Source organism: Eschrichtius robustus, chromosome 13, assembly GCF_028021215.1.
Source record: "Eschrichtius robustus isolate mEscRob2 chromosome 13, mEscRob2.pri, whole genome shotgun sequence".
Lineage (NCBI taxonomy): Eukaryota > Metazoa > Chordata > Mammalia > Artiodactyla > Eschrichtiidae > Eschrichtius > Eschrichtius robustus.
This window is the reverse complement of record NC_090836.1, coordinates 45,656,894-45,670,712: the sequence shown is the minus strand read 5'-3', so window position 1 is coordinate 45,670,712 and position 13,819 is coordinate 45,656,894.

The following is a 13,819-nucleotide window of genomic DNA, read 5'->3' as shown; positions in this document are numbered from 1 at the left end:
AAGACACTGAGGCCCAGAGAGGACATTTTGCGGAAGATCCTTGGACTGGGGAAAAGGAAAATTTGGGTTCTGATTCTGACCCAAGTCACTTCCCCTCTCTGGGCCTCGGTTTCCTCATCTGTAAAACTCAGTGATCAGATTCCATGAACTCCAAGGTCCTTTTCAGGCCTGTGAAGCCCTAGATAAATAAATACGTAATAATGTACTAGGATGTGCCAGGTCCTAAGTGCTGTGTGTTTTCCATGAGTCATCCCATTTAAGACTCAATAATTTTATGAGATGTCATCATTCCCGTGAGATCACTAAGGGACAGCGAGGTTAAATAACTTGGCCGAGGTCCTGCAATGGCAAAGTCGGATTGGACCGCTGGCAGTCCCTCTCCGGGGCCTGGGCACTCAGTCACTGCTCCCATGAGGACTAGATCCAGATCAGGCAGCCGGGGAGTGGGAGCCCAGCCTCACTGACCCCTGGGCGGGTGTTCATTCTGCTGGACCTGGCCACCTGTTTAGCCAGGGTGGTGACAGCCTCACACTGTGTGGAGGCTGCTGTACTCAGGCTGTCGGTGTAACGCTCAGCGCACGCCTCGGAGAAGGGGGCTTCGGGGCAGAACGGGGCTTCTTGAATGAGGCTTTGAAAAGCTGAGAGGACCTTTTAGATTTGTTACGAGGGACTCCAGGAAGCTATGAGGGTTCTTTTTTATTTTAATTGAAGTATAGTTGATTTACGATATTGTGTTCGTTTCAGGTGTACAGCAATGTGATTCAGTTATATGTGTGTACATATCTATATGCTTTTGAAAAATTCTTTTCCATTATTGTTTATTATAAGATACTGAATATAGTTCCCTGTGCTATACAGTAAATCCTTTTTTGTTGCTATGAGGGTTCTTGATCAGGGCAGCAGCTGTATAATATTATAGAAAATCCCCTCCTTGCCCCTCACCCAGTGGCCTGCCCACCTAGGAGATCCTGCAGTAGGGAGCCCAACCGGCCCAGCCTGCAAAGCCACTCAGTGACCCACGCCCCCTCCCCATAACTAGTGTCCCTTCCACCCTGGTTATTCCAGCCTCTTCTCAGAGGCTGCGCCGCTAGAGCTGGATGTTGGATCTGGCTTCCTCCTCGGAAGACAGTTTATGGTTATGTGTCGGACACTCTGTTTTAATGAAGTTGCAAAAGTAGGTTAATGGGCTGTGGGTGTTTTTCATTCCCCTCCCCCTGCCCCATCTCTGCCCCTGGGCGGATGAATGATGCCTCTACCCGCGCAATGCAGAGTCGGCCTGAGGATCTCAGGCCCGGTTCCTTGGCCTCCCGCTCAGGTCCTTAGATCTCCTCCTCCCTGCTGCTTGGGAAGGTGCTTAGAATGTCTAACCCCAATCGCTCCTGCTGGCACTGTGGCCCAGAAGACGCTCCAAAGTCTGCCCAGACTGGCATATTTGAGTGGCAGGGACTATGGCAAGGGCTGGGGCAGGGGTGGGACCCTGGGGAAGAAGGAAGCTAGAATTAGGGATAATGGACATCTTTAGGGTTAGAGAGGCATGGAGGTAGAAGCTTAGCTAACATGGACCTGGAGAACTCGGCAAGGTTGAGGGGAGGAACCGAGCTTCTTGGAACCTCTCCAGTTGCTGCCCCTGTCTCCCTAATTCATCTCTGCGTGTCCTGGTGCCATGCCTGAATGTTTGCTGTGTGAATGATGGATACAGAGTGATGGCTCTTCTCTCCCCTCCCTAAGTCTCTGGGGCTAGAGCTCCCCCTCATCCTTGCTCTCCTCTGAAATGGCCCTCCGCCTGTTCCTGCTTGGGACCCCTTCCCTTCCCACCTCTCTGCCCAATCCTTGCCCCACACCCCCATCTCTCAGGAAGTTTCCCATCGTTAAGCTACAAGGACAATTCTCCATTTATTTGCCTGGGTCCAAGCTGAAGGTCTATCAGCCCTGGAAAACTGGGGTCTCCAGGGAGAAGCGTCTATACCTTTTTCCTCCAGATTTCCCCCTGCCTCAGCAACACCCAAGCGTGGCTCTCAGACTGAGGTGGGATCCCAGATCCTGGTTGATGTTAGGGACACACAACCAGGAAGACCATCCTGCTGCCTAGGCCCCTCTCCCTGGTCCTTCCTCCCTGCAGAAAGCCAGGAGCATGCCTAGTCTCTGGCCAGCAATCACTCCCAGCCCCTCTCTGTCAATAAATGAGGCTGTTGGCCAGGGATTGGGAGCTGAACGCCAAGATGGGGGGGAGCAGAGCCTCGATGCCTGCAACCTCAGATTATCCCCCTCTTCTGGAAACCTGGGCTACCTCACCCCCTGCTTCTTTTACGGCCTTGGCTCTCTCCCCTGTCCAGGCCCAGGAAGAAGAATGGGCTCTTGGCCTTTTAGATTAACCCTACAGAAATCCCAGAGAAACCCTACCCAAAAACCCAGAAAACCCACCATAATCTCCATTAATACCCTAAACCTTACATCAGCATCCAGAATCTAAACTAACATCCCAAGACCTATGGTAACACCCAGGACTACCCGGCCCAGGCAGTGCTACAGTGCCACGCCAAGCATGGCACAGGAACCCAACCCAGGCTCTCTGCAGGGGCACCTAAGCCTCCCAAGCTGGCCTTCTTGCTCCCCTGCACATGTTTTCTTTCCTGACCTAGACAAGACATTCTTCCTGAAGACTCCAAAGCCCTCACTGACCTTGCTCCCACTCAATTTCACTGTGGCAGAGGGAAGTGTGGGTGCACAGGGCACGGATGTGGGTTGGGTGGTGCATGCAGGATGTCAGGGCCCGGGAGAGGGACCTGGTCATCTGCTAACTTGTCAGGATGTCCAAGGAGCTCAAGCAGGAGGCCTAGAGGTTAGACCTTGGGAGGCCCTGCCTGAATCGGTTGGGCACAGGTTTGTTTACTCAGAGATGGGTAAGCAGAGTGAGGATGTGACAGATGTGGCTTCTCTTTTCCTTGGTCTCAGCTCAAGGACCCTCCTCCCTTGAGATTCGGGGGAAGTGGGGGGTCTGGGAGGACAGCAGACTGGATGGCCCTGTAGGATCAGGGAAGCCCAGAAGTCATGATAGTTTACACCTGATGTGGGCATCCTGGGGCTTCTGTGGAAATGTCCACTGATATAAAAGGAGACAGGATTGCTGGGTTCCCCGGACACACATCTGTACACATGTCTACCGTACACATGTTTTGGGCATGGATTGGGGGGGCTATGGGAGGGGAAGATGATGGGAGGGTTGGAAAATGGCAGTTCAGAGGAAGGACACACAGGCCCAGTCCGTTAGTCTGATGAGAGAAGAGACTCACATCTAGGACCTGATTTAGGAATAGCTGGAAGGGGTTGTTCTTTGCAGGGAGGAACAGAGGAGAACCAAGGGTTTCAAGTCAGGAGGGCTTCATGGAGGAGGAGAGTGGGCAGTGGGATGGAAAAGAAGGGAGGGGCAGAGTTGAGGAGGGCTCTGGGCAGGCTCTGCGGCTCTGACTGTGGGGGAGACAGATTTCCTGGCCAGGCTGAGAGTCCAACCTGCAGAGTCACCAGAAGTTAGAATCTCTGGGGGTAAAATTCTGAGGATGAGCGTGGAGGTGGAGGCAGGAGGTTTGGGGACTCCAGGCTCTGCCCTTAACCCTCAGCCTTGAGCAGTTCACACACACTAATAGTGTCTTCTTTCCCTAATCATAGGGGATGAAGCAAGCATTCTTGATTTTTAAAAAGCTTCTATGGTGGGTGAGAACACCACTTGGGAGGGGGATATTTGGGACCCAATTTAATAGATTTCAGCCCCTCCTGGTGTGTGAGAAGGCAAGTTCTGAGGGGCTAGGACAGCTCTGCCACAGGCCAGCCCCTTAAACGGCCTGAGTTTCCCTAAAACGAGGGGAGTTGCACTGGCTGATCACTCGGGGCCCCTTCCTCCGTCTGATACTTGTTTAATAATTTTCAAGGCCCTTACAAGAATCAAATGAGATCATGCATGCCGAGAAGCTTTGACAAAATATAAAGCATGCTCTCATTGTGAGGGGTTGAGGGGCTGCCTGGGGCCGGGGGAAAGGCGCTTAGAGGCGGGCCATGGGCTGGCTCCCATCATCTGGGCTGGGACCCCTGGAAGGGAAAGGCAGGCCCCTGCTGGGTTTATGCCCCTCCCTTGCCACTGCCTTGCCCCTTCCCAGCCCAGCCCCAGGCTCTGGGGACTGAGCCCAGCTCAGGATGGGTGTGGGGCTCCCCGGGGCAGGGGCAGAGGGGTGAGAGCCTCCCCTTCGAGTGGCTCCGAGCTGGAGCACAGCAATTACGCAGGAGGATTTATGTCCTTTTGCCTTTAATCGGAAACTCCGTGTCAAGAAGAAAAATCTGCACTGTCCTCCGGCCCGGCTTCCTGCTTTATCATTATTATTGGAGGAAGGTTGATCTGGAAACTTAAGGAAAAGTGGGGTTGGGGGTGGAAGCCACCAGAGAAGGGGAGGTGTGGGGCAGAGGGTGGCCTTCCTACTGTTTGTCCTGCTTCATCACAAGAAGGGGACAAAGGGCAGGCCGGGGGTTGAGGGTCCTGGAGGGCAGGTGAGAAGAGACAAGAGGTTCACTAGGGGAAGGGTAGGGGCTGGGGATCATGGGAGGAAGGGGCATCCGGGGAGCAAGGGAGACACCAGGAGGGAGGGAAAGGATGGGTGACCACAGGGGGCAACCAGGAGTTAAAGGGACTTGGGAAAGAGGACGAAGAGAACTAGGGCTCATGGTGGAGGGAAGGGGCGGCCAGGTGCTGGAGGGACACTGGGGTGGGGGGTGGAGGGGGTGGAATAACCGGAAGGGGAGCAGTGGCTCTAAGGGGGATGCTGTGGGAGAGGGAGAGTGTAGGGTAACCAGAGGGGACACAGGGTGGAGGGAAGAGGAGGGCTGGGAGTCATGGGGAAAAGAGGCATCCAGGGCCTGGGAGGGGGGGCGGCTGGGGGGGGTGGTAATCAGAAGGGATGCCCAGGGGCTGGGGCTGGTGGGGGGCTGGGCCAGGGACTCCGGGACTGTGGCCGTCTCCATCTATACCTGCTGACCTGTCCCCAAGAAGGCCCTTCCTCCCCTGGCCCACCCAGGACCCGTGTCTCCTGGTCTCCTGGGTGGAGGGCGCTGGCCTCCCACAAAGCCCCAGTTTTCCCCTTCCACTTTGGGAGCAATTTCTCCAGGAGATGGGGTATAGTGCTTGGGACTACGCTGCGGGAATCCTTGGGCCCTGGGGAGACTGGACTAGAAATGTTGGAGGGCGAAAGGCCTGCACCCTGGGGAAGGGGAGGGACCCAGGAGAATAGGCCTCCTACCACCCCCAACGTCCTTGTTTGGAAGTCCCCCTAGTGTCTTACCTGTTATCCCTCCTGTTGCCGGGATTTCATTCTCATGTGTGGAAAGGGCACCAGCCCTGGAATCGGTTCCTGGGAACTGACTCCCTGTGTGCACTTCTGTGAATCTCAAGGTTCGCACCCACAGCGTGCAACATCTACGCGGCAGGCCGTGGTCAGGATTAGAGATGATTAGGTAAAGGATCCAGGATGTGGTAGGCCTTCTAAAGACACCAGAGCCACCTGGGAGGTAATGCCCAATATATGCAACCTCCTTCGTTTGCAAAGGACAGATTAATTCTCTGTGAGTTTCCTCAACGAGCCTGGGTGGGTACCATTATCCTCCTAGAGATGGGAACCATGGCACAGAGCCGCTGAGTGACGTGCCCAAGGCCACACAGCACATCGCTGGAGCAGCCAGGTGAGATGACCCCATAGTACCTCCTGAGGGCCTTGAAGATCTTCCTCTGGGTCTCCTCCCTCCCTCCCTCCCCTGAGGGCCTCACACTCGGCCCCTCGGCCCTGGGATCGGGGGTCGTTCCGGATGCTCAGTGGAGTGTCTTGGCTTCCGATCCTCCTGCAGTCGGGGCCGTGCCCACCCTCGCTCGCCTCCACCCCGGCTCAACTGAGAGGTTTTATAGCCGTTTACGAGCAATTTCTGTCCATATATCACTGGAGATATATAGCCAGGCAAATATTAGGGACCCAAGCAGAGGTTTTAAGAGGTGAGTTTTACTGCCGCTGAAAGAAGGCGTGATAGGCAGCCTGTGGAGACCCACCTCCCTCTCGCTTGCTTGGCGGCGGCCGGGCGGTGGCAGCGTGGACTGGGGTTCAGCCAGGAAAACTGTCTGTGAGCACCCAGGGGTGCCAGCCTGAGGGGAGTGATCAAAGAGTGGGGCTCTGATCCTCAGAGAGCTGTGTGAGTGGGGGGAGGTGGGGTCACAAAGCAGACCAGAGGTCGCAGGCTGGCTTGGACAGAACACCCTCTCCAAACCCGAGCAAGAAGACACTGAGTTCCTGTGGATTCGCTCCACAGAAACACAGATTGAAGTGAGACACCAGGAAAGCACTGTCCTACACGGGCCACTGGAAGAGGCTGCCGTGTTGCCTTTTGCCGGAAGTCCTTAAAATCTGGATCTGAACGAGGAAACCGCTGGCCAGAGGCAGAGGACTGGACGCATGGCCTCTTACCCTCTTGGACCCTGCGCAGGTGATGCTGGAGGAAGGCCTGCAGGAGGCCGCCGGCCTTGACCTCCTCTGCGCTGGGCCCAGGCCTGTGTGGGCCGCTGGGTTTGGGTGAGCGCAGAGGGGCGAGGAGAGCCTTCCTGGCTTGTGGCATATGGTGAGAAGATGTCCCCGGGAATCCTCGCCGCTGATTTAAGCAGCTCCGACAGCTTTATGGCGCCTCCTCGAGTGAGCCCCCAACGTTGGCCGTTTAACTTTTTAGCGTTGTTTAACGCTTAGGCTCCGGCGGACAGGCAGGCCCCTCGGCCCCAGAGGCAGCAGCGCTAAATCAGGACACTCTGAGGCCCCGATAAATAATTTTTACAGGGCACGCAGCCCATAGATCACCAGTGGGGGTGGGGGGAGAGCGGCTGTGATATTTCAACCAATTGTCATATATGACTACCCTGTGCTCTGATCCAGGTCATGCACGTGGCAGCCGGCTTCATAACCAAAGTCAGCTCCAGGGCCCTCCAACCGGGGCACGGGAGGGGCTGCGGGAGATGGTGGCTCCGATGACCCCACAGCCAGCGGATGACCCGCGGACTCATCGTCTGCTCAACCTGCCCTAGTGTGCCGAGCGTGGGCCCCCATCCGAGCTGCCTCTGGCACTGGGAGAAGGAAGGGCTGAGGGCCGGGTGGGAAGAGAGGAAGAGAAAGAACTTTCTGTAGCCAGAAGGTCACTTTTCAGACCACCTTCCTGGTTCCCCCATCCGACTCCAAACCTGAGGGTCCCAGGAGAGAGCAGGCAGCATGCCTGCAGCAGAGGGAGGGGAGAGCTAAGGGCTGGAGGGAACGGGAACTCTGTGTCAGCTACACGGCATTCACACCTCTAGTGAAAGAGGCGGGTGGGGAGTAGAAGGAGAGGCACGAACAGTGCAGAGGAAGAAGGCCAGGGAAGGATAGGGACAGAAGAATGAAGATGGAAAGACACATGAAGACTCAGAGAGAAAGTGAGAGAGACAGAGGCAAGGACAGACAGACAGAAACTCACCCAGAGAGGATGCTCCAACGGGCAGGGACCTTCCCCACAGCCGGGTACAAAGCCAGAGAGACGGTGGTGTGAACAGACCTGGGGAGGACGGCGTCTGTGCCAGGTGGGCCCGTCCGCGCCCTGGCAGGGCACCTCCAGCGGGCTCCGGGCCTGTTTCCCAGCGCCAGCTCCACGCTGCTCCCTCCTCCCCCTCCCCCGAGTGCCCTTGCGCTGTCCCCTCATCTGTAAGGTCCTGGGATTTGCAGGGACACTTAATCCATATGGAGCTGATTCATTCCCATCTACATCATCTCCGTGAGCTCCCCTAAGAGCCCTCTGGTGTGCCGGCGATGGCGGGCTGGGGGCTGCCAGTAAACAAACCTCAGCCGCCATCCATCCATCCTGGCGTCGTCCGTCAGTCCAGCCAAGACCATTCATCTCTCCAACCCTGCTCCTCCAGTCCCTCCTTCTGTCTGTCTGTCCCTCTGTGTGCCCCCTCGTCCTCATGCCCCTCAACTAGAACCTCCACCTCTCTGCCTTGTCCTGGGTAGGATCTTGAGGGGTCATGTCGGCCATGCCCCCGCCTGCAGACAGGAGCCTTACCTCACCCCTGGCGCAGCAAGACAGGGGCTCTCCTGGAGGAAAGGAGAGCCTTCCAAGAGGAAAGGTCTTCTGATGATTTTACTGTACAACGTTGACAACCCACGCTCAAGGAAGTTCTCTCTTCTGTCTAGCTCGCGTGTCTGAGGTCCACATATGAGCACATGTCTGAGCGGGGGTGAGGGTAAGATTATGGGGTTCTGTACAAACATGAGGGTCTCCAGGGTTTGTAATATGTACTTCTCTGGGTCTCCACCAGCAAGAGTCAGGCCCATGCCAAGCACATAGTGGATGCTCTGTGTCAATTGCTTACTGGCCATGATCTTACCTGTCAGCTCCAGTGAGTGCAGGGGCCTCACATACACCCCAGGGAGGTTTTCAGTGAACTGATCCAGTGGGTTTGATACAGGGCCCAGATCGTGGCACCTCTAGCCTGGCAGGGTTGGCACGAAACACGAAGGAAGTGTCTCTCACTTCTGCCCTCCCACCCAAACTCCTTAGCCCCGTCCTGGGGGTGGCGCTTGCCCAAACAACTCTGTCTTGGCAATGATGGGCTGAAGAGGAGGAGGGTGAGCGAGCAGGTGCTGGGTATCTTCCATGGCACCGAAGCAGAACCCTCACATTTGGGGAGAGCCCTTAGGTTTACGCGGACTAATAAGGAGAGAGCGGGGGCAATTGCTGCCCCTGGCCCCGGTCTTAGGCATGGTGGCCCTTCCCCTCCCAGGTTCTTCATGTCAGCCTGGGAAGGGTAATTCTGGGAACGGGCTGGGGCTCTGCTAGCCTCTCATGAGAGGAGATAGCATTTCTTCTGGTCCCATCTCAGTTTCTCCATCCACAACAGCAGTGGGAGTGGGGGAACAGGGCTGCCTCTGGAGTAGAGTTTGGGTCAGGCTCTAGCAGCCCTGCAGGGGGATGATTTGGGCATGGGTGAAAGGGTTTAGGGTGGTGGAAGTGGAGCCACAGGGAGGGATGAGGGCAGCATTTGTGGATCCCACAGTAACAGTGAGTGGGAGAGGCAGAGGAGAAGGAGGTGGGGAGGCCGAGTCTTCGGATGGCCTGAGGGGGCTGGTGCTCCAGCACCTCCCTGAGACCCAGGACACCTTGCTGAGCATCTGACCTCCCCCTCAGGCCAGACCAGACCAGGTAGAGAATCCCACCGCCTGGGTGCTCCCTCCTGCACTCGATTTCGCAGCGCCTTTCCCCCTTGTCATTGGTCCCCTCCAGGGAGCCACTGTGAGTGCACAGAACAGGTGGGGCTCTCCCAGCTGCTATCCAGCTGTGAAGAACCCTTACCATGCCCCTCCCACGCCCCTGCGGGAGAGAAGGTTCTAATTCTAGCCGGAAAGATGAGAAGGATGGTACGGGGAGAGGGTCCAGAGGGGCGCGTGGAAGTTAACCACTTGCCCCAGTTGTGTGAACATATGTGTGGGAGGGGAGGGGCCTGCAGGTGGCAAGGCCCAGCTTAAGAATGATGGAGTGTTTCTTAGTTCTCTGAGCTAGAGACATATGGGCTATATAAGACCAAGCAAAACGAGAAGTTATTGCTTAAGAGAGAGAGGACATGGGGGGATAAGAAAAAATTCAAGCCAGGGAGACCCAATGCCACTTGCCCCCTCACCATCATGACCTGACCCATCTGTGCTTGACTGGATCAAAGTCCAAGGGGAGGGGGAGGTCTGAGAACTGACCCTCAGGGCCTCCGGCAGGGGAAAAGCTGATCCTCCGAACGTGCATTTCCCCGATGTTACACAGAGCACGGGGAGCTGGGAACAGCCGCCCAAATTCTCCAGGTGGGACAGTGGGTGGAGCTTTCTCCATCTTCCTCCGTCCTTCTTGTGCCCGCCTCTCTCTCCATCCCTCCCCTCTATCTAGTCCAATGGGGAACCAGTTCTCTCTTCTCCCGCTGGCCTGTCTCTCATGGTTCTCCTCAGCACTGAGCCCTCCTCATCCACTCAGTGGCTCCCACCCTCTCTTGTATCCTCTGAATCTCCCCTTCCTGCACCAAGCCTCCTAGGCTTTGTCTGTCCCCACGTAGGCCCCTCCCCCTAAATCAAGTTCACTTACCCAAACTTGTGGCTGACGCAAGTCCTTTAGGGTCCACTGTGGGCTGGTGCCTTGGTCCAGCTCCAGGGTTGGAGTTTCTCTGGTCCGTCTGGCCTCTATCACTCAACATCCACATGTCTGGTTTAGACTGTGACCTCCACAGGGCTGGCAAGGATCCAAGTGTTTATGTGGTCACCAGCACAGCTCCGGGAGCAACCTGATTTTTGATAGAGTTGACAGCTTTTCTTTTGATTCCATGAGGCAGAAGTAGCTAGAAGGATGCTGAGAGGTCTTAGAGGACCACTGAGTGTGACTAAGGCACTTCCTCCAGGGAAGCCACCTCCTGCTACAACAAGCAGTGACTGAGGCTGGACAGCAAGAACTTCTGAAGACTCTTAAGGTGGAAGGAAAGATTTCCAGGGTTTCTGTGAAGACGCTGGGGAGGGATGGCCTTAACCTTTTCAAGCTCGGAGGGAGCAGAGGGGTCTGTGAATCTGGAGAGGTTTACTTCCACCCTTGTAGGATTGATCCAAAAGAGGGATGGCCACTTCCTCTTTAGGAGCCCTGACTCATCATTCTCAGTGCAATCCCATTCACAATTTCTTTGATAATTGTTTGTTCCTTGGCCAGGAATCTGGTTCTTGAATCCCCTCTCCTGTTCTTTCCATGATCTGGGAACCATCTTTGGGAACCCACTCCATCTCCATTTTCTGGAGCCAGAAGAACAGAGAGGTAGAGCCATGTCTAGGCAGTGACACAGCAAGCCTACAGGGAGCTGGGAATGCCTCCTTATGTGAATGCCCTCTTCTTGTCTTTGGATGCGAAGGGAAAGGATGTGATCCCCGAGAGAAAGGGCAGGGTTGTCCAGAGCAGGGTGTGTTATCAGCTAGAAGAGCACCCGCACCCAGCCACCTCGATCTAAATGTGCACACGATGGCAATATCTTCACAGCCAAGGGCCCCTCCCTCCCAAAGAGAAAATCCCACAAGTGGGTAACATCTGGATCAAACCGCAACCATGAAAGCACAACATCAAACGAGGGTGTCAGAGGGACCCTCCCCACAGGCCCTGCTCCAAGAGAAATTGCAGATCTTCCTGCTTGAAGCTTTTAAGTGTCACAGAACCACTCAAGTTTGGGATCTCTCCTTATTCACCAGAGACAGATGTCCCCAAGTGAGTACGGTTGGGTTTGATTACCCCCAGCGGGAGAGGATGTGTGTGACCTGATCCTGGCCACGTTGGGGGTAGCCTGGGATTTAAAGCTGTGATGAGGGGCTCCAGCAGTTCAGGCTGGGGGTTGGGGAGAGAGAGGGGACAGGTGGGCCTTTTAAAACGTGCCTACATCAAAGGTCTGAGTAGGCTCCCTTCCCAGCTTCGGCGCCTCAGGGCAGGAAAGCAGTGATTTCACCACATAACTGCACGTAGGAGTAGGATGGATCTCAGTCTGAGAACTTCTGGGGAATGTGGAGAGGGGAGGGAGGGTGTTCCCCAGAGGGGAGGACAGGGCAAGGGGGTTTTCTCATTTCCAAAACAGCCTGCCCAGGCCAAGGAGAATGGGGCCATATGCTGCCTCCCTCCCACTCTCCCCCTGTGGAGGGATGTGGAGGAGGGGGGCATTCTTCCAGGGGGGAGAGGAGGGAGCAGCTGCAGCCGTGGGAGGTGGGAGCTGGATCCGGACGGAGAATGAAGGGGAAGCAGGGGCATCTTCCCCAAAGGCACGAAGGAGGAAGGCTGCAGAGCATGTAATTCTAGGAGACGATAGGCTCTTCCTTCCCGGGTCCTGGGAATGAGAGAGCACCTGGCCATGATGCTGGCAGGGTGGGATGGACAGTGGGGAAGATGGGATAGGGAGGTGCCCCAGATATGGCTGGAATCCCAGTTCATGTTTGACTACTCTGCCCAGAGGGCAGGTGGGTGAGAGCGTGCTGGGATGTTGACAGCCCGCCGTGACCTTGGTTGAAGAAGCCAATGGTTTCTTCTTGAGGTGAAAGGTGACCTTCAGTTGGGAAGGGTGTGGGGAGAAGAAGGGTACCACTCGCTTGGAGTTTACATTAGCCTCCCTTTCAGGATGCCTTCCCTGCCCCCTTCCTCTCCCCTTTCCCCTGAGAGGTTTATGTGTGGGCGTGGTACCCCACGATGCCTGGCAGGTGTATCACCGGTGTAGGTCCTTCCTTCACTGCCTTATAAAGATCTGCGTACGGTTTCTTTTCCCATCTAGACTGTCAGCTTGGAAGGCATGGCCTCCCTCACTCTTAACTGGGTTCCCAGTGCCCCGCACAGTGCCTGGCAGAGAGTAGCTGCTCGGTGATGCAGCCCTGCTCCAGCTCCCAGCGGGAGCGCGTTCTCCCGCCGCCAGCGTTCTGGGAAACAAAACAACCCACGCGATGATTCCTCCGCAGCCTCGAGGCCTCTGAGGGGCTACGAGGGCAGCTCCTATCTGACATCCTCTGGCAGTCTTCTGTGGGGACCCTAGTTGACAGCACTCTCTCCCACCTCTGAAATGTATTGTCCACAAGATTCACCCGGGATTTCCCTGCTGGTCCAGTGGTTAAGACTTCGCAATTTCAGTGCCTCCTCTTCAGGGGGAACGGGTTCGATCCCTGGTCGGGGAACCCACATCCCCCATGCGCCGCGGCCAAAACAAACAAACAAACAAACGAAAGCAAACAAACAAAGTCTCACTACACCTTCATGGTTATTATTGTTATTTATTAATCCGGGATGGATGTGTCTTTTTTGGTCGCGTGAGACCCGATGCTCTTTGGGACCAGACTCTTTTAGTCCTACTCTTCATGCGGCCCGCAGAGCCCAGCGTGGAGTCTCCTCAGGACAGGCTGGCTGTTGACTAGCTGACTCCTCCAAGTCCTAGTGTCTAAGCTTTTGATGTGGTGGCTCGTCCAGGGCTCTGATGGCTGAGCGTCGGGAGCTGCTGAGTCGGGATGTCTTGGCGTAACGGGGTGAATTGGACACACATACACACGAAGGAGCCCGGTCCCAGTGAGGTGAGGATGCAGAGTCTGAATGACCCTGCAGGTCGAGAGAATGCTTGAGCGGGGATGTTGTGAAAATGACCAAGGTCAGTGGGCTTTATTCAGAAAAACTCTTTGGGCAAGGAATGTATGAAAGAGGTTGGAAGGAGAGAAGGGCAGGGCTGGCAGAGGATGCACAAGGATATCCAGGTGGGATAGACTTGGCAGTGGGTGAGGAGGCTAGAGCAGCTCTGCCTGCAGGTGAGGGCCCAGGAGGGAGGGGCTTTGGCAATTGTAAACATTCACTCTACACCGTGAGGACTGTGACCACCGCTCCACAACCCGCTCCCATCCCTCCCCAAACTCTAGGCCAGGAGGGATCCTACATCCCACTGCCATTTCTAGGCCCAGGCTGACCTGTGCTCCAGGAACATCACCTGACACCGAGCTTGGGTTGGATCAGCTTTGCTCCGTACCCTCACAATCCTCCCTGGGGCTGGAGCTGCCTTTGAAGTTGATGGAGAGAAGATTGGTGAGCTGTCGCCTGAGCCTAGATCTCCCAGACATCAGTGAGGGGAGGGGATCTCCACTTTGAGCCCTTTTTCGGGGGGCTGAGGTGTTGACACTTTAGTTGTCAGAACTTAGGTTTCTCATCTGTGAATGCAGCGCGAAGCTGACCGAATTGCCAGCATCTCTGGGCTGCAGGGTGGCAG